The sequence below is a fragment of the Peromyscus californicus genome, unplaced genomic scaffold (genome assembly GCF_007827085.1).
Source record: "Peromyscus californicus insignis strain IS unplaced genomic scaffold, ASM782708v3 Scaffold_3__1_contigs__length_106647218, whole genome shotgun sequence".
Taxonomy (NCBI): domain Eukaryota; kingdom Metazoa; phylum Chordata; class Mammalia; order Rodentia; family Cricetidae; genus Peromyscus; species Peromyscus californicus.
In genome coordinates, this window is record NW_026294551.1 from 16,020,905 (window position 1) to 16,041,389 (window position 20,485).

Consider the following 20,485-nt stretch of genomic DNA (forward strand, 5'->3'; position numbering starts at 1 on the left):
TGGCTTGAATCACTCTCAGTAAGTGCTATATAGGATGCAGAGACCACAGCAAGAGAAGAGCAGAGGAACATAGGCCACTCTCAGTTTACAGCCCAAGGCCAAAGGAACCGGTTACCAGGGTGACAGGCTTGATTTCATCTTTAGAGGAAAAAGAACTTAAGCCCGGTGAAAGGGGAAGAGGTCTGAGGAGGGGGGGGGGGGGGCGGGGGGGGCGGGCTAGGGTTAAGAATGGATTGACCTCCAGAGAGCCAGAAAAGGCAGGAGGTTTCATGTGTCTCCTGGGACGGTCTTTGTGAGCATAAAGGTTAAACAGCATTATAGCTGATGTATGAGTTTGGTAACTAGATTCTTGAACAGGTCCCCGGCAATTCAATCCCCAGCTCCACAGGAACCTCGAGGGACCCTGTGAGGGACCCTGGCTGTCCCATCCTTCAGAGCAACAAGGGATCAGTCACGGATCTCTCCCAGCAGGGCCATCTTTTCCCTGCTCCTCACGCACAGGTGGGATCTGGGTAAGTGAGGACCAAATCATTTCAGGTTTCGTTTGCTTGTTCGTTTGTGTGACGCTCAGATTTTTCTGCTCTGCCCAAACATGTTAAAACAGCAGTTGTGGACACTCGATGAGGAAAAGGGGCATATGTCATCCTCCTGCTCCTTAGCCTCTTAGGCGTTTGTTTCTGGAGGAAGAGAGCAGGGACGTGAGGATGCTGTTGGAGGATTACAGCAGCCACAGCATGGCCTGGCCATGCCAATACTCTGCCTGCACTTCCTGGCACGGGGTGGGGGTGGGGTGGGGTGGGCAGATGAAGGTCCAGCCTCATCAACGATGAAAAGGGCCACCAGAAATGTGTGGTCAGGTCTCTCGGTCCCACCCCAGGCTGAAGACAATAAGAGACCAGAAGAAGTCAGAAAGTCCCCGATGAGTCGAGAGGTGCCGATGGGTGCACCCCAAGAGATAAAATTACAACGAACAGGGCTAGCGATCTAATTGGCTTTTATTCGTGATTCGTGAGTAAAGCAGCCTCCATTTTACAAGGCCAATGAGAGCTGCCATATCTCTGGGCGGACCAGAAGGGTGGGTTTTGAAAGGTGAGAACAAGGAAATAGAAAAATAGAAGAAAGGGAGAGGGGGAAGGGGAGGGGAGGGGAGGGGAGGGGAGTTTGGCTGAACAGATAAAGGCATTTGCCAAACAACCCTGGAACCTTCTAACTTTCACACATGCCTGCACTTAAACACACAGACACGTATAGACAGACAGACAGACAGACAGACACACACACACACACACACACATTAATAATAAAATAAAGCTAAAGGAGAAAAAAAGGCCGAGTAGAGCCTAGTATTCCCACTAGGTGGTGTCCTGGGGGCTGACTTGTGCCTCTAGCACTTTCTACCTGGGTCAGTAAGGGATACCATGCCCTCCGGCCTCTGGAAACTGGGTGTCTTCTGAAGTTGGGGGCAGATACCTTCCTGGCTTTATAAACATGGCTTTGGGCTGGAGAGATGGCTCAGAGATTAGAAGCACTGGCTGTTCTTCCAGAGGTCCTGAGTTCGAATCCCAGCAACCATATGGTGGCTCACAACCATCTGTAATGAGATCTGGTGCCCTCTTCTGGTGTGCAGGGACACATGCAGGCAGAACACTGTATACGTAATAAATAAATCTTTAACAATAAACAGACAAACAACATGGCTTTACTAGTCATGATGGCGGTGTAGGGAAGAAGCAGAGTCAGGAAGGGTCAGTTGCTGTTGCCAATGGCGATGTTAATGGGTCACTTCCACAATTGATCGGTGTGGTGCAAGAGGCAAGGGTAGGGGACACACACACACACACACACACACACACACACACACACACACACACAGCAGGGCTTGGGAACAGAAGGGAGGCCAAGTTCACTGATTAGTCATGCTTGTGAGCAGAAGCCATAGCCTCTTGCCTTCTTGACTTTGATGAGTTTAGTCTTCTACTGGGAATGATTTTGATCTCGCCTCACCCATGGCTATAGGCTCTGCTGGTAAAAGTAACTGTGGAGACGCTTTAGTAAACAGAGGAACTTAATAAACCAGCAGGGAGATCTTCCCGGAAACGGAGATCACAGCCCTGTGTTAAACTTAGCTCAGGCCACTGGTACTGTGAGAGGCCAGTCACTTCTAACCATTAAGCAGCTACAGGACTTGGCCTTGTGGAAGGCTGGGTGATAGGCTACCTAGTTTATGTCAATTTGACACACGCTAGAGTCATTGGAGAGAAGGAGGCCTCAACTGAGAACATGCCTCCAGAAGATCTGGCTGTAGGAGGAAGTCTGTGGGGCATTTTCTTAATTAGTGATTGATGAGGGAGGGCCCAGCCCATGGTGGGTGGTGCCATCCCTGGCCTGGTGGTCCTGGGTTCTACAAGAAAGCAGGCAGAGCAAGCCGTGAGGAGCAAGTCAGTAAGCAGCACCCCTCCATGGCCTCTGCATCAGCTCCTGCTTCCAGGTTCCTGCCCTGCTTGAGTTCCTGCCCTGACTTCCTTCAGTGATGGATTATGATGTGGAAGTGTAAGCCAAATAAACCCTTTCCTCCCCAAGTTGCTTTGGCCATGGCGTTTCACCCCACAACGGCAACCCTGACTAAGGCAGTTGGGAAACATTTGTTCCACTCTTTGCCTGTGTGTCCCAGGGACCTGTTGGGTCTGTTTGGATGATAGTTTCCAGTTCCCTCTGGCTACACAGAGCAGGTGTCACCTGTAAGGCGGAGGGCCCAACTGCTCTTGTGTCAAAGCCTCGTGATAGAAAACCTCGGGAGCACTTCCTGTGAGCCTGGGCCTGTGAGCACCCACAGAAAAAGGAAGAGTCTTAACCCCAGCCATCTTGCTTCCTCAGGTTGCTGTGGGTTGACTGAGCTTAGCTGTGTGTTCTGGTCCATGTCAGGATAGCTAAGGCAGCAGTTATCTAGGGTCCAACACAGCGGGAACCTCCACGCTTCATCCAGAGATGGCCACTGGGGCTGGCTGTTGGCTGGCCAATCACTGGGCAAACGTCCTTCTTATGTGAGTTTCCCACATTGCTTGGGCTTATAACATGAGGCTGGTTGTAAGCCAGAATGAAGCCTTTGGTCCCCTTAACCTGGGCCAAGTGCCAGACTAGCTCTTCTGCCTTGGTCCATTGGTTAAAGCTAGCCATAGGTGTGTTCATTATCTGCTGGTATATGACTAATCCCAAACCCATTGGTTTAAAATGATGATGGTAGGGCTGGAGAGATGGCTCAGTGGTTAAGAGCACTGGCTGTTCTTGCAGAGGTCATGAGTTTAATTCCCAGCAACCACATGGTGGCTCCCAATCATCTGTAATGAGATCTGGCGCCCTCTTCGGGCATGCAGGTAGAACATTGTATACATAATAAATAAATCTTTAAAAAAAAAATAAAAAAATAAAAATAAAATAAAATAAAATAAAATGATGATGGTAAACAGGGCTAGAGATGTAGCTCACTTGACAGAGAGCTTATTTGGCACTTGTGAGGTTCTGGGTTCAATCCCCAGCACCACTTAAACAGAGTGTGGTAGCACATGCCTGGGATCCCAGTATGAGGGAGACAGGAGGGCCGGAAACTCAAGGACATTCTTAGCTATACAGTCAGCTCAGGGCTAACCTGTGCTACATGAGGTCCTGCCTAGATGGGAAAGAGTAAAATAAAAGGATGATGAGCAGTTATCTTTCACATGTAAGTGGGTCAGGAATTAAGGGAATAGTTTTTCTGAACATTTCTTGGAAGTCTCACGAGATTGCAGTCTAAATGTCAGGAAGGGGTCTGGGGAGGTGGCTCAGCCAGTATAGCGCTTGTAGCATGAGCGTGGAGACCTGAGTTCAGATCTCTAGAATCCACATAAAAGCTGAGCACGGGAGCATGCATCTGTGAGCCTGGCACTGAGGGTGGGAGGAGAGAGCTGCGGGAAGGAGACAGGCAGGTCCCCTGAGTTCGCGGGACAGCCGGGCTAGCTGATCCTTTAGTTCCAGGTTCAGAGAGAATATCTACTTCAAAAATAAATAAATAAGATAGAAAGCAAGGCATGGTGCTGCACACCTTTCATCCCAGCACTCAGAAGGCAGAGGCAGCTGGATCATTCAAAACCAGCCTGATCTACATTGTGAGTGCAAAGCCAGCCAGGGCAGTATAATGAGACCCTATCGAAAATAAATAAAGTAAGTAAGTAAGTAAGTAAATAAATAAATAAATAAATAAATAAATAAATAAATAAATACTATTGGAAATGATCAAGGAAGACAACTGAAGTTGATTTCAGTCCTCTACACACACACACACACACACACACACACACACACACACACACACACACACGCTTTTTAGCCAGGACTACATTTGTCTGAAGGCTTGATTGGGACTGAAAGATGGATTTCCAGGGTAGCTCATTCATCCAGTTGTCCAGTTGGTCCTCCCTGTTGGCAGGAAGCTTCTGCCCCTCAGCACATGGGCCATTCTGTGGGCTGCTGGAGGATTGACAACATGGAGGCTGCTTCCCCAGAGTGAGGGATCCAAAGCACCAAGGCAGGGCCCTGCAAAGCACTCTCTTCACTGTGTCACCCCCACAAATCCTGTCTACCACAAAGACCAGTGCTGGTTCATCTGAGGAAGACTGAAAAGTCAGGAATGAGCAGAAAGCGAGGTTCAGAGACTGTCTTGGAGGCTGGGTACCACACAAGGGCAGAGAAAGATTCCAAAGGCCGGAGAGAAGTGCTCCTGAGGATGGCAGAGCCGCTGGGGCTCCCCACCCTCCCTCTGGTTTTTCGAGACAAGGTTTCTCTGTGCAGTTTTGGTGCCTGTCCTGGATCTCGCTCTGTAGACCAAGCGGGCCTTAAACTCACAGAGATCCGCCTGCCCTGCCTCTGCCTGGGATCAAACGCATGTGCCACCACCTCCTGGCCCCGGGCTTCTCTTCTTACAATATGGCATCCCTCATTAATTTAGCAGAGACCAGCTGCCGTGCTGACCATCTAGAGGACCACATAGAAACCCACCATCAGAAAATGGCTGTCCCCCTTGGTTTTGATCCACAGAAGATGAGTCCAAGACTCAGAAAAGGTAAGTCCCCGAACTCAAGTGGCAGGTGCAGAGCTTGAATTATGTCTTATGCCACCCCAACCCCTTCTCTGCCTTATGCCATTTTGCTGATCACCGTGCTACAAGGTTAGATTTTAGATTTTAGATTTTGGGTTGGGGATTTAGCTCAGTGGTAGAGCGCTTGCCTAGCAAGCACAAGGCCCTGGGTTCGGTCCTCAGCTCAAAAAAAAAAAAAAAGTAGGTTTCAGATTTTTTTTTTTTTCTGAAACAGAGTTTCCATAGAAACCGTCCTGACTGTCCTGGAACTCACTCTGTAGACCAGGCTGGCCTCAAACTCACAGAGACCCACCTGCCTCTGCCTTCCAAGTGCTGGGATTGAAAGTGTGTACCACCATCACCCAGTGAGGTTAGATTTTAAATAAGGAGTAGGAGATTTATATATTACCAACAGCAACTGTAAAACTTTGCTTTAGACCGCACACAGGGAGATTCGGCCATGTTAGCAGTTGCGAACAGATTGAAGGAAAATGGGCGTTTTCTCCCGCCTGTGCTGACAGTAGAAACTGCTATCATATTCATAACAGAACCACTCAAGCCATTTCCTGCTGTGGTGGAGGACAGGGGCCCGGCAGGACAGGGCTGGGAGTGGGGTTGGAGAAGAGGAGGTGGAGCCCCACCCCTGCGGATTTGGTTCCTCCTCTGTGGGGTGGTATTTTTGGTATTTCCAGTATATGGTTTTTGTGACTGTGAATTAGCTCACCTGTGTAGACAAAGGGGCCTCTCTGCCCCGCCCCCTCTCTTTCTCTCATCCATCCTAACTTTAGATGATAGCACACCCTCCCCCCACAATCCGGGTCAGCAAAAGTTCTCTCTTTTTTGAAAATTTCTGTCTGCGCCAGATACCACCTGCGAGTCTTCCAGATACTGCTGGAGTCCAGATCTGTGACCGACTCTGGTAGCTGCAGTTGACTGTACGTGGCCTCCAGTGTGCATGTGAGACCTCTCAGTCTAGTCCCATGCTCTCTGCTGCTGACACAGTGGTTTAGCAGATGTGGAAAGCCATTGTGTGCCAAGCCAGCGCACGTGAAAGCAGGACTGAGACACCCCCCACCCCAGCAAAGCCTGGCACCTACAAGTGCAGGAGACAATGAGTAAACACCTTAGATTCCTCTGCATCTGAGGTGCCCAGAGCAGCTTCTCAGACAGTCCCCCCAAACCAAACAGCCAGGAACACCACCGCCCTAATACCACATCGCAAGCGTCTGTGCCCCATCCCCTGAGCCTCAGGAGTGCATCTTGCATGTATACACCCAGTGTGTTCATACATGAGCTTTTGTCTCTTAGCTTTAGGCCATTCTGGTCAAAACAGATCTAAACATTTTCTTTGTCAAAGCTCTCACCCAAACATGGACCATCTTTGTTTTCTGAATCAAGTAGTCATTAAACAGCCATGTGGAGATGGCAGGGGCTAGTGAGTCCAGCATTTCCATTCACAATTCTGTTGAGCAACCTTGTGGAGAGCTGACATCTACTTCTAGCTGTATTGCATCAGGGTGTATAAGTCATCATTTTAAAGTTAAAAGCAAGTTGGGTGGTGGTGGTGTGTGCCTTTAATCCCAGCACTGGAAGCAGTGGCAGGTGGATCTCTGAGTTCGAAGCCAGCCTGTTCTACAGAGTGAGTTCCAGGACAGCCAGGAGCCACACCGAAAATCCCTGTTTCAAAAACTAAAAACAAATAAGTTAAAAGCAGACAGGACACATCTGAGGCTCCTCTGTGTTTATGTGAATACAGGTATCACTAAGTGAGTCTTCCGACTTCTGCAATCTGAAGGGTTGAAAGAGGCGGGGCTGGAGGCAGGACTCTGTGTAGGCGGGCTGTGCTTCTAAACACCGCCCTCTGCCCCACCTCTGAAATTAGAATTGTTCTAATACACGGTGGCCCATGTCTATAATCCCAGCACATGGGAGGCAGAGGCAAGAAGGATCAGAAGTTCAAAACTACCCGCAGCGATGTAGAAGGTTTGAAACAAGCTTGGGCTGGGCTACAAGAGACCCTGTCTCAACAAAACAAAACAAAAGTAATTCTTTGCAAGACCATCCGAGCTCCAAGTGAGGCGGCATCTACAATCACCTCAGAAAGCCTTTCTACAAATTCTCGTCTCTCGAGACAGATGGCAGACCTCCTGATTATCAACAGGTTGTCTTTCTGAAGGAAAGCTGGCTTAGAGGACAGCCTTTCCCTACCCCACATCCACCATGGAGTATCGCTCCCGTGGGCTGAGATAGTGTGGGCAGTTGAGGGTTGTTCCAGGTCTCCGATGAGTCTCCACAGAGGAGCCAGAGTTAACACCGAAGAGTCAAGTCCCTTTCGAAGTTAAGTACTTATCACTTGACCTTATCACTGCTCAGAATTTGCCTGTGACTGCCTGGCCTCCTCTGTGCCTGGATGAACAGGAAGTCTGGTTGTTCCCAGCTCTTGCTCTTTTGGTTTTCTTCTTTCATCATCCAGCACGGAGAGAACCCGTGACACATCACTTCAGCCGCTGGGTACTGAGTTCTTCCAGTGCTGTTGTTCCTAACCCAGTTAGTCACTGACCCTGAATTCTTCAGGCCTGACCCAGTGGCCAAGGCCCCAAGATCTGTTGTCTTTTTTGTTGTTGTTTTTTGAGACAGGGTTTCTCTGTGTAGTTTTTGGTGCCTGTCCTAGATCTCACACTGTAAACCAGGCTGGCCTTGAACTCACAGAGATCCGCCTGGCTCTGCCTCCTGAGTGCTGGGATTAAAGGCGTGCGCCATCACCACCCGGCATGATCTGTTGTCTTAAACGTAGAGGCTTGTGACGTGATGGTTAATATTGGTTGTTAACTTGACAAGATGAAGGGTCACCTAGGAGACAAACGTCTGGGCATGTTGGTGAGGGGTTTCTAGGCTGAATTACCTGAGGTGGAAAGACCCATTCAAAATGTGGGAGGGGTCACGGGTGGAACCAGAAAGAGAGAGCTAAGCATGCTTTGGTCTCTCAGCTTCCTGACTGTGGACACAGTGTGACCAGCTGCTGCCTCTCCGGCCTGCGGCTGTGGCTTCTCCACCGAGTTAGGCAGCACCCTCGAACTACGACCCCCCAAAATCAACCCTCTTACATTAGATGGCTTTTGTCAGATATTTTAGTCACAAGAAATGTCAGGAATGCAGGGTCCTTGGTGTTGCATAGGGACACTCCCTCTCCCGTGGCAGCTCCGTCTTTCATTCCCCTCCATGGCCTTCCCAACAGCCACCGTTTGCCACAAAGCCTCTCGGCTTTTGGCTCCTTACCCAGTCTCAAGAGATTAACCTCATTCCTACTTATAAGCTAAAAGCCAGAAGCCATCAGGCCAGAGTTTCCTCCGCTTCCTGCCTCCGCCTATGAATGAATCAGCACCGCGCCCCTCCTCACTCTCATCCAGTTCTGGGGAAGAGGTGACCATCTTCCTGCCCCAGGGTAACATCCTGTCTCCTCAGTCCCCTCAGCCTCCACATTCTCTTTTCTTCATATCTCTTCTCCACTTGGCTCCAGAGAGGCTCAGTACTTCCAGCCTCAATTACATTGCTTATGTTGACAACTAAAAAAAATGAACCTAGCCCGGCGGTGATGGCGCACGCCTTTGATCCCAGCACTTGAGAGGCAGAGCCAGGTGGATCTCTGTGAGTTCGAGGCCAGCCTGGACAGAGTGAGATCCAGGACAGGCACCAAACTACACAGAGAAACCCTGTCTCAAAAAAACAAAATAAATAAATTAATAAAATAAAAATAAAAAAACGAACCTTTTCTACCTTGGTTTCAGTGTCAACACTTTCCTGGAACTTGCTCTGTAGACCAGGCTGGCCTTGAACTCACAGAGGTTTGCCTGCCTCTGCCTCCAGAGTGCACTGGGATTAAAGGCATGCGCCACCACTGCCTGGCTCCAGGAGCATTTCTTTTCTTTTCCTTTTTTTTTTTGGTTTTTTTCAAGACAGGGTTTCTCTGTGTAGCTTTGGAGCCTGTCCTGGAACTCACTCTGTAGACCAGGCTGGCCTCCAACTCACAGAGATCCATCTGCCTCTGCCTCCTGAGTGCTGGGATCAAAGGCGTGTGCCACCACCGCCTGGCCAGGACCATTTCTTATGTAGCCCAGGCTGGTTTCAAATTCACTGTCCAGCCAAAGGTGACCTTGAATTCCGATCCTCCTTCTGGGGCTATATATGTAAGCCACTACATCTGGTTCATTTGGGTTTTATTACTTTATCTTAACAACTTCCATCTGGTTACCCTAAAACATTATTGGGAACTTCTGGGGTTGATAAAGGTCTAGTCCTTTCCCCCAATACTCCTGGGTTTACACCTGAGGGAGTCCTCATGGCTCTACCAGTCAACAGGGCTTTCGTTCGTTCCTAGATCTGGTGTCCCAAATCCATCAGGGCACTGCTACCTGTCATTCCACCTGGTAATTCTGGAATGTTTGGTACAGCTTGTGACACAATGGGTCCCCAACCTTTGTTAGATGCACAAGCTGTTCAACTTTTAGTCTTGTTTTTTGTTTGTTTGTTTTCTTTTTTTCTCTTCCTACCCCCTTCTCTTTTCCTTTCTGGTATCATGTAGCCCAGGCTGGCCATGTAGCTGAAGTTGACCTTGAACTCCTAATCTTCTGTTCACCTCCTACGTGCTGAGATTACAGGTGTACGCCATCATGTCTAGTTTACGTGGTGCTGGGGCTCAAACCTAGAGCTTCCTATGTGTTGGGGAATCATTCTGCCAACTGAGCTACATGCCTGGACCTGTGCTTTTCTTTTCTTTTTCTCTTTTTCTTTTTCTTCTTTTTTTTTTTTTTTTTTTGGATTTTCAAGACAAGGTTTCTCAGTATAGTTTTGGTGCCTGTCCTGGATCTTGTTCACTCACAGAGATCCGCCTGGCTATGCCTTCCAAGTGCTGAGATTAAAGGTATGCACCAAGACCGCCCGGCTAACCTGTGCTTTCCTTAACCATTTCTCTCTCCAAATGTTCAAGGCCATGGCAAAAATGGAATTAGCTTTGTTGTTTATAGATTCATGAGAAAAGGATTATCTTGCAGTTTCTAAGACGTAAGATTCTACCATATGGCTGGAAAGGTGGCTCTGTAGGCAAAAATGCTTGCCACGAAGGCTGATGACCTGAGTTTGATCCCTGGGACCCACATGGTAGGCGGGTATGGGCTCCTGTAAGTGTCCTTTGACCTCCACATATCATCCAGGCATGAAGATGCCTATGTACATACACATGTGCACACAAAATAAACAAAAATGTGGTTTAAAAAAAATTCTACTGTGAGGAGACCTTGTCAGGAGACCTTGTGAGCTCACTCTGTACACGCTATGCATCTAGAACATCTAGGATGTGGATATAAAGAAAGGAACCTTAGTTGATATGTAAATTTAGCATCCCAGCCCCTGACCTGCATAAAATCCTCTTCATTTGTAAGTTCAAAACACATGTCTCTATACTCCTTGACCTATGGATGAGGTTACGTCAGAAGTAAACCAATCAAACAAAAATGCATTAAGTACATCTCACCTACCAGTCTTCAGAGTTTAGTCTCAGGGCATGCTGTGGAGTAGTGGCCATTTCCGCTCACAGTCATATGGTTAAGTGGGAGCTGTTACTCACCGCCATTGCCCAGCATTGAGAAAGTACCATGCCCCGTACTGACAATGTGAGAAAATATCAACATGTGAAGCATAGTTTCTATTAAATGCCTTTCACATTTATCCTATCAGAACATTTAGAACTCATCAGTGGGGGCCAGAGAGATGACTCATGAGTAAGGGTGCTTGCCACTAGCCTGATGACCTGAGTTCGATCCACGTCACCCACGTGATGGAAGGAGGAAACTGACTCCCACAAGTTGTCCTCTGACCTCCACATGCATGCAGTGGCACATATGTACCCCTCAAAAATTGGTTATAAAAGTCATCAGCTGAACCATCCTGAGTTGGGGCCATCTGTATAGTCACATATGGTCTTTAGTTAATGTGATCTTTGTGCAAGCCCAAAGAGGCAGAATTTGTTAGTTCCAGGGATGGAGGGGGAGAATAGCCCAGTTGGTAGGGTGTTTTCTTAGCATGTATAAATTCCTGGTTCAGTTCCCAGCAATGTATACATTGAGCATGGTGGTACACACCTATAATCCTAGTACTCATGAGGTAGAGGCAGGAGAATGAGTTCAAGATTATCCTTGGCTATATAGTGAATTTGAAGCCAGCTTGAGCTACATGGAAACCTATCTCAAAAAAAATTATTTCCATTTTATAGATGAGCAGTCTGGTAGTCAGCGTTTAATTATATAACTGTTGGAGTCAAGGGCAGGCAGATGGTAACTGGACTTAAGCTCCAAAGCTGTGCTCCTGTATTGTATTTCCTTTTGGCACAGATTAGTGCTGTTTGCTTCTTGCCTTGTGAAGTTATGCTGTGTCTGGCAGCAAGAGGTGTCAGGCCCTGTAGCAGAACGATCAGGAGGAGCCTCGTCTTTAGGGTCAGGAGTGCTGGCTCTTTAACCAGCTATCCCTGTCCTAGACACACCACTGGTCCTCTGTGAGTTTGAGTTTCTACACCTGTACGCTGGAGACAATCACATCTACCACGGCAGGTTACTATACAGTTTCAATGAGTTCCCATGTGCCGGGGGTTTGGTATGATGACTGGAGCGTAGTGGCCTCTTAGGAGGAAGCATCGGCGATAAGTTATTACTTGTTCATATTTTCAAAGCATGCAAATTCTTTAATCTTCTTTTTTTTCTTTCACTTACTTAGTTGATGGGTGGGTGGGTGTGCCTTACTTCAGAACTTGCTCTGTAGACCAGGCTGGCCTCAAATTCACAAAGATCCCCATGCCTCTGCCTCCTGAGTGAAAGAATCAAAGGATGTGCCTCCATTCTGAGCCTCTTTTCTTTTTAAATTACATTTATTGATTTCATGTGTGTATGTGTGGGTGTGTCTGTGTTTCGGTGTCTGAGGACAGCCTTCGAGGGTCAGTTCTCTTCTTCCACCAGAGGGGGCCCGGGGACTGAACTTAGGTTGTTGTTAGGCTTGATGTTGCGCCTCTGTACCCGTGAGACAGCTTGATGTCTCAAAATCGTCACTCTTAAAAAAGGGCCTCTTGCAAGTTTCCACGCTAGACCTTATTGTCCTTAGTGGGAGGTCATGCTGATGATAAATTGAAAAGTATATTTGTAGAAGGCTAGGTATGGGCAAGGAGGGAGGTGGTCACCATTTCTCTGTCCCCTCCCCACTCCTGGGGTGACAGTTTGGATATGCGGCCAAGAAGAGCTTAAAGCTGTGTCACCACTGATATCCATGCTTGCCCAGTGGTTCCAGGCCTCACGGGGCAAAGACCCCAAGGAACACTGGTCTGAATTTGAGAATCAGCTGCCTGGAGAAACAGTTCTCACAGAGCAGCTCTGACTGGTTTCTGCAGGGAGCTTTTAAAGGAAAACAAAACAAAACAAAACACAAAACCAAACCATATCCTGGTTGGCAGTCGCAGGAGGAAACAGAGCAAGCAAGCAGTTATACAGAAGCAAAAAGTGGCAGTTAGCTGGGGCATCTTGACCTCAAGTTCCCTGGGGCAGAGTTTGGTAATTTTCTAAGAGACTTTCCTACAGGAAGAGGTGTTGGGTGGCGGGGAGGTGGGGTGGTGGGAGGATGGGAGGGCTGTCAGCTCTAAGTCAGCTCTTAGATGGCTGCAACAGGGACAAGATGGTGGCACCTTGGCTCCATCATACAGGTACTAATGATTAGATCCCTCTCCTATCAAGATGATAACATTTTCTCTCTCTCTTCCTTCTCCCTCTTCCTCTTTTTCCTCCTTGCTTCTGTCTTCTCCCAGCTGGCCTCAAACCCAGGGCAAGCCTTCAGCTTCAGCCTTCCCAGTGCTGGGATTCCAAGCTCCACGAGGGATCATTACACCCAGCAATAATTCATTTGCTTTTGAGAAGACTAAGGGAGGCAAACAGTAATTCCAGGCAGATAGGTCTGTAACCCTGATGAGGCTGACCCATGTGCTGACATGCCCATTAAACACAGTGCTCGTCAGCCCAAAAGGAAGAGAGCTCTAATGGTTAATCTTGGCTGTCAAGTTGACTGGCTCTAGGACCAGCTGGGAGTGCTTCATGCACACCTATGGGGGGTTTTCTTGATTAGGCTAGTTGTGTGGAACCTTCTGCAGAGGCTCTGAGGAGGTCTGAGAGGAGAGTTTGTGCTTTTTTTGCCTGCCTGTCTTTGCTTCTTGATGGTGAACGCTACTGCTGTTGCCAGGATGTTTCGCTGACGTCAGAACCCTGCTTCTTTGGACTTTCAACATGGACTGAAGACTAGTGTCTCCCCAGTAACCCTCCAGCCCTTTGATGAAAGAGAGGGCTATTGATTCCTCCAGCCTCAGGGCCCGAGCGGCTCTCTTATTCTCGGCCTCTCTAGTGTGAAGACAGACTGTATCGTGTAAGTCAATCTAATAAGTCCCCTTTGTTTTATGTATTCGTGCCCTCCATTCTATTCCTGTAGTGAAACTTGACTATACAAGGGCTGACCTCCAAATCCAGGGCAGTGACTTCTGGGTCACACAGGTGTCTGGGACACTAGGGCCTGAAAAGGAATTTGGCCAGGAGGGTAGGCAGTAGGGCTTGATGATGACATTGGAATGTGACACCAAGGGGGCAGGGTATCCTTCTGGAGTTATGACTGGTAGTAGTGATGAGTGTTGACGAAAGCGTTTGTGCCATTCAAATGTTTATGCATTGTCTCACTGGTCAGAGAACAAGGCTGACTTCCTTGAGTGCCTTGCTCTTTCCTCCAGCAGGAGTTCAAGTTGTCATCTATCTGTTGCTTCGAGGGCCCTTCTAAATTCAGCCCTTGCTGTGTCCCACGCAGGGAACCCACTGGTTTGAGTTTGTGATCTCTAGATGTACTAACTAGCAAGTCTCCCAGACATGCTATGGATTTGGATCATAAAGAAGAGTCTAGCTTTACTTTGGCAGTTGAACTTTGATGTCACAGCTATGATAGACTCAAAAGAGGATGGCCCTCCGAGTCCTCCCTAGCGGAATCTCCTGGGGAAAGAGTGTTGAAATGTCACAGACCCATTCAGTGATAGCGAATTAGAGACTTTGTGTGAGACTTAGGAATCTGCATGCTAAAAGCCTCTGGGATGGTTTGATGCTGAAGTGTGGGACCCACTCATTTAGAAGGCAAAGTGGGTAAGCAGAGGGTTCTGTCCCAATCTGCCAACAGGCAGCATCCTGCCTGCCTTGGTGCCCCCCACTCCTCCCCTCTACCCTGTAAGTAACTGGTAAATGTAAAATATTCCTCACCATCCCAAGAAAGTCATTTTAAGTGAAAACGCATCTTGAAAGTAATTTTCCGCTTCCCGCCCGCAGACACCTTCTCTCTAAGGTAAATTTATGTTATTCAGGTGTGGTGATGTTTGCCTACAGTCCCAGCCCTGGGAGGCCGAGGCAGGAAGCTAAGAGTTCAAAGCTATCTTTGGCTACATATCAAATCTGAAATCAGTCTGGTCTACAGGAGACCCTGTATCAAAAAATCCAAGATTATAATATGATATGATTTATTTACGTCACACGAGTTCTAGGCGCTAATTCTACTTATCAGTTTCGGATTGGTTGTTATGGTCAGGTGTGGAGGAGGAGGAGGAGGAGGAGGAGGAGGAGGAGGAGGAGGAGCTCGGAAATTGCCTTTTTAATCCAGTTTCTGGAATTGGCAGGACAGGGACAGATGTGTCCGATCACCTCCTAAGACCCCAGTTCGTAAGAATCTGCCTAGCCAGAGAGCTCCAGATTTTTTTGTAACCTCGGTTTCCCTCCCAGTTGGAGGCACTTGTTGCTAAATTGCAGGGAAGAGGAAATTAAGTAATGAAGAAAAAACTGGGGTAAGCGCCTCAGCCCTCATTGGGAGAGAGAAACTCTTTGCTCCGCCCCTTGGGACTCGGCCAGGTAACGCGCAGTACCGCGGGGCTGCCCCTTCCCTCTTGTCCAAAGCGCCGCAGCTCCTTTAACAGCCCTGACCAGTCGCCGGCCGATCCCCGCGGCCTCTCGCAGGCGCGCGGCACAGGCTGGATTGGTCGTGTCTGGTGCGCGGCTGGCTCCGCCCCCTCCGCCCTGTGGTTGGTGGTGGGGGCCGCGGCCGCGGGGCGGGTCCGCCGGCGGGGCGGGGCGGCCGGTGCCCGGGGGCGGGCGGGCGGCAGCACGGCGGCCCCAGCCAGAGCCCGAGCCGGAGCCGCGGCGGCCGCGGAGCACGGGCGCCGGCGCAGTAGGATGAGGCAGCCAGCGGATCCAGGGTGAGCGCGCCCGGGGCCAGGTGGGGCGGCGCAGGGAGCGTCGGGCGGAGCAGGCCCCGGGCTGGGGTGGCCCGGCGCCGGGGTACCCGCAGCTCCCGCAGCCGTTGGCGCAGCGGGGCTCAGTTCAGCCTCTTCCACGCTGCTGGGGCTCGGGACGCCGGCACGGGTGGCCCTGGGAGATCCCTTTCCTGCTTGGTGGCCGGGCGGGGCGGGGTCGCCCCGGGGCTAGAGGTGCAGCCTGGGGGTCCCAGTCCAGCGTCCCCCCACGGCTCCGTGTAGGTCCCGGGAAGCAGCATCCACACGCTCGCTGAAGAAAAACACACTTGTCACTTCTGTGCGTGGGGCCTCGGCTTCCCGCCGCCCCCTCGGCCACCGTGGGAGAAGCTTGGGAGTGGAGAAGCGCGGTTACTTTTGCGCGAATCTGTCAGCGGCTGTCGGCGCCTCGCTTGTTTTTCTGCAACTCCTGGCGGACGCCAGGGACCGAGGGGATGATTTGTGTGCTTTAGAAGGGAGGCGGAGGCGCACCAAAACCCGGGGAGATCGGAAGGTTAACAAGTGACATTGGGCTGAGGCCTAAAGCCAGCAGCCCCGCTGGGAGCTCGGGGATGATGGTGGCGGCGGAGACCCGGGGACCGTAGCGGGGACAGGAACCGCCGGCTCCATTGCACCACACGCCACTCCGGAGCGCCGACTCCGCGCGGGAGTTAGTGCAGGGGAGTTTAACCCCCACTGAGAAGGATTTTTTGGAGAACTTAGCCCCTCAGTGGGTTGATGGTTACCTAAACCATCAGTTGTTATGGTTACACGGCATCAAATTTAAGGGCAAAGTCTGTCAAACACCCTCGCTCTTTTTTTTCCAGAGCTAAGGAGCAGTTTGTCATTAGATTTCATAGATACTATGTAAGGAGGACATACTTTTTTAGAGTTGAAGGAAAAGTGTGGGATCCTTGAGCACACAGGTTGTGAGCCCTGTTCCTGTGTGAGGTCTAAATGTCTTGACACCATCGCCCAGCGCTCAATTGAGAGGAATAGTCTTTCAAATATTTTGATTATTCTCCCCAAAGGATATAGAGCAGACATCTCAAGAGCCAGATTAAACTCGAAGAACAGTGGCTTTTAGGTGGCAAATAATAAGGAAGAATGGAGGGACAGGTGAACTTTGACCCTTGGGGAAGGGAGTTGGAAGGGTCTGGGTTTGAGTTTTGTACTGGAATGGCATGCAGGGAAAGCTTATCTTGTATTGGTCGGGGGAAACTGCCGTTTCTGTTAGCTTTTCCCAACCTTTAAAGGATTTCAGTGCCTTTCAGAGTCTTCAAAACAGGTGAACCTTTTGAGGCAGAGAGGATGGAGTCAGAGTTTTGCTGATGTCTTTGCTACCTGAGCTCCTCTGGGAGTGGACATGAAGACTTGGAGAGGGTTAGTGGAGGGCTCTGGGGGACCGCACTTGCACACATTCATCTACGGGAGAGGAGAAGATGAACGAGGCGGTTCAGACCAGAACATGGTGGTAATGAAGTTCACTGACAGGTTGTCCAAGGACAGATGAGGAGGAAGTTCAAGATAAAGAGTGGTTTGGGCTGAGTGATAAGAGATACAGCATATACCAGACATACTACTGTATGTTATGAGAGATTATGTTCTTAGTCTGCTGCTAGGAAAAGCGGCAGAGGTTAGGCTGTGTGGTATGTATATGTGCATGCATGTACGTACGTACGTATGTATGTATGTATGTATTTTGAGAAAAGGTCTCCTGTATTCCAGACTGGCCTCAAACTGGTTACCTAGCTGAGGATGACATTGAACTGATCCCTCTGCCACCAATTCCTGAGTGCTGGGATCACAGGCCTACACTACCACACCAGGTTTATGTGGTGCTGGGAATCAAAGCCAGGGCTTGGCGCATGCTAGGCAAGCCCTCCACCAACTGAGCCACATTTCCAGCTTGATTACACTTTAGATAGAATAATTGGAGGGTTTTATGAACAAAGAAATTGCCTAGAGTCAAGAAAGGGTATTTATTTGATAACTTTGTATTGTGAGTCTGTGGTATGCTAGAATCTTCGAGGCTTTGTGGGTATGATAGAGGTGGGGGAGGAGGAAGGGCTCCTTCCAAGTCAAAAGCTCTTGTTCTCTGAGGCTCTTGAAGGAAGAAGGGGAGAAATGTACAGAGTGTTGCTTAATAAAAACAGAGAAAGGGAGAAATCCTTCCACTGTGGATTACTTTGATATCAAACTGAATCTTCAAAGACCAGTTTCGGTGTCAGGTTCAGTATGAATTAAATTCACCCTTGTGTCTATTGATGAGTGTCTTTTGATTTTAGGTGTCTCTTTGCCTTTCTCCTGTCGATTCACTTGTATGCTAGGAAGAGCATTAAAGAACACTGCCCTTATCTTCTGGGTGCCTCTAGTTTTTCTTTCCTTTCTTGTTTTTCTCCTCCTCAAGAATTCTTTTTTGGGCTAGAGAGATGGCACTGACTGCTCTTCCAGAGGACCCGGGTTCAATTCCCAGCAGCCACATGGCAGCTCACAACTGTCCAGTTCCAGGTGACCCGAAACCCATGACAAAAACACTAATGCACTTAAAAAAATTAATTAATTAAAATATTTCTTTTATCTTGTTTGACCTTTAATACATTCTAAGGGTCCCACTTAGGAGTTGTTGAGGTCACAGGGGATGGCGGGTTCTTTGATTCTATCCCTGAGCAGAAGTTGACTTCACTGCAAAGATCGTTTTTTCAAGTCTAGCTCTGCCACCCACGGCTTCCCAGTCTTGTTTTGCAGCAGCCTCTGGGGGCAGGATGGTCACCTGTTTTTATGGAGGTGAAAAGGGGCTCAGGATTGTCCGTGACTTAACCAGGGCAACAAGCTCACTGGACAGAGCTGGACCTTCCACGTAGGGATGTTTGATCCCAAGATGTGCTTTCCCATCGCACCACATTCCTTTTCCTGGGAGCCAGGTGGAGTTTATGAGAGTTGATCTAGAGCGGCGTCTGTGTGACAGGGCGGACACGGCTCCAGCTCGTGAGCTCCTGTGCTGTGGGAGCGAACAGTCAGCAACTGTGTCCCACCTCTCTGCTGGGTGCATTGTGGGGGAGATCCTTAGGAACTCTGGAGAAAGATGGACAGGCTGCCTGGGAATTCATCTCAGTGCGTCTACTCTCCAGCTCTGCAACCTTGGGGGAACTGCTGTCTCTGTACTTCAGTCTCTTCATCTGTAGACACAGTATTCATGGTGTTGCAATACCAAGCAGTGCAATCTGTATTGTCTTCTCATCCCTAACAACAATCATCTAAAGACTTATGGAGTCTTACAGTGGCATATGAAATGTGTTTTGGTGTATAAAGCACTGGTGTGTCTTACTGTCAGCGGTCTTAGCTTAGATAGATGATGGTAGTACATTATTTACCGGAAGTTAGGAGGGTTAAATGAGGCCACTCATGTGCTTGGCATCCAGTGAGCCCCCATAACAGCTGATGTTCTCAAGTGGTAGAGTGAACAGTTAATTGTAGGTGGCTCTGGGGTAGAGCTTTGGAGCATCCAGTAGGCACGGAGTCCTGGTGATAACCCATGAACTGGGCTCATGGGCTGGAGGAACAGTTTCTAGTTTGCCCGGAGTGCTGTCCTTTAGCTGACTGTTGTCCCCATGAGAAGCATTAATTTCAGGAACTAATGAGCCATGGCCAGTCAGCTCCCTTTGTCCTGTCTGTTCATTAAGTTCTTTGTCACCTTTAAATCCCCCAGTTAAAAATAAAGATCAGTGTGAAAAGCCTGGAACTCTGTACTGATGTGCTCTTCCATGGGAGTTTTAAAGTGACTTGAGATTATATTCAAGATTCTGTGGTGTTCCTTCCCAAACTCTTTCTGGTCTTGATGATATAACGTGAAATGAGACTCTGCTAATGAGAGGGATGCTAGAAGACACGGTGTGGAGAAGCTCTTGAGTGGCACTGGAGGACGTGAACAGAGCCCTGCACTTGCACCTAGAGGCCTGGCGGAAGGCCTGGCGGAAGGCCTGGCGGAAGGCCTGGCGGAATCACCTGTTATCCCTGCATTCCTAGGCACATCGTTACCCAGGTAAAGTTCTCACGAATTGAGGACCTCCTTTCTTAGTTACTTGTCCCCTTGCCTCCAGCCCCAACACAGTCTCACAGTACATGAGGTATTCTGTGGTTGAAAGGAATTACTTCATTCAGAACTTTTTGTTTTGGAGATTAGGTTTCACGTCATAGCCCAGGCTGGCCTTGATTTTGCTTTTGTTTCTAAAGTAGCTGGGATTACAGGCCTGTCCTGGGATTACAGGTGTGTCCTATCATTTGAGAGTCTTGTTCAAGACTTTCAGAGTCTCACTCGGATATTTGTGACAGTGTTATGAAAAGTAGAAAACAGCACTTGGTAGGCAGAGGCAGACAGATGTCTTATGAGTTCGAGGCCAGCCTGGTCTACATAGCAAATTCCAGTATAGCCAACATAGTGAGACCCTGTCTCAAAAAGAAAAGTAGGAAACAATTAACACTTGATAACAATGGGACTGGTTATAATTTAGGGAGAATTGCTGTGGCTGGGGTCTAAACTTGTACCGGGTTCAAACTTTCGAACATTCTGGATTTGTTTGTTTGTTTTTGGGAGGGGGTCTGAGACAGGGTCTATGTAGTCCTGGATGTCCTGGATTTTGCTACATAGACCAGGCTGTCTTTGATCTGAGAGAGGTCCTCTTGTCTCTGCCTTCTGAGTGCTAGGATTAAAGGCGTGTGCCACTAAGCCTGGCTATGAAAAGACTGAGGTTCAAAGAGGTTAACTAATGATGGCAAGATCACAGGACAAAGTCAGAATCTGACAGCAGGGATCGGAGCCCAGCCTTGTGCTGCTCCAGCGTGAGTTCTGTGGTTATGGTCATGTGTGTCTCACCCCATCCGGGAACCCTTTCAAGCCCTGTGCCCTGGGAGCTTTCCCAGCTGAAAGGGGAGAGTCCTCCCTTCTGAGGTCAGAGCCTTCCGGCCTGTACTTGTTCAAATCTGAGTGACTTGGGACAACTTGGTTAAGCCTAAAGATAACTCCTACTGAAGTTAGAGGGGAGTTAAGT

At 49.0% G+C, this 20,485-nt stretch overlaps 1 protein-coding gene across 2 annotated transcripts in view; it reads left to right on the forward strand.

The window, feature by feature from the left end:
• Positions 1 to 15,288: 15,288 nt before the first annotated feature.
• The window catches only part of Tex2 (testis expressed 2), a 112,707-nt gene continuing 107,510 nt past the window's right edge, over positions 15,289 to 20,485 (forward strand). For both annotated transcript variants that reach the window (XM_052755750.1, XM_052755751.1), the window contains exon 1: positions 15,289 to 15,404. The gene's annotated coding sequence lies outside the window, so the exon portion shown is untranslated. The remainder of the gene's footprint in view (positions 15,405 to 20,485) is intronic.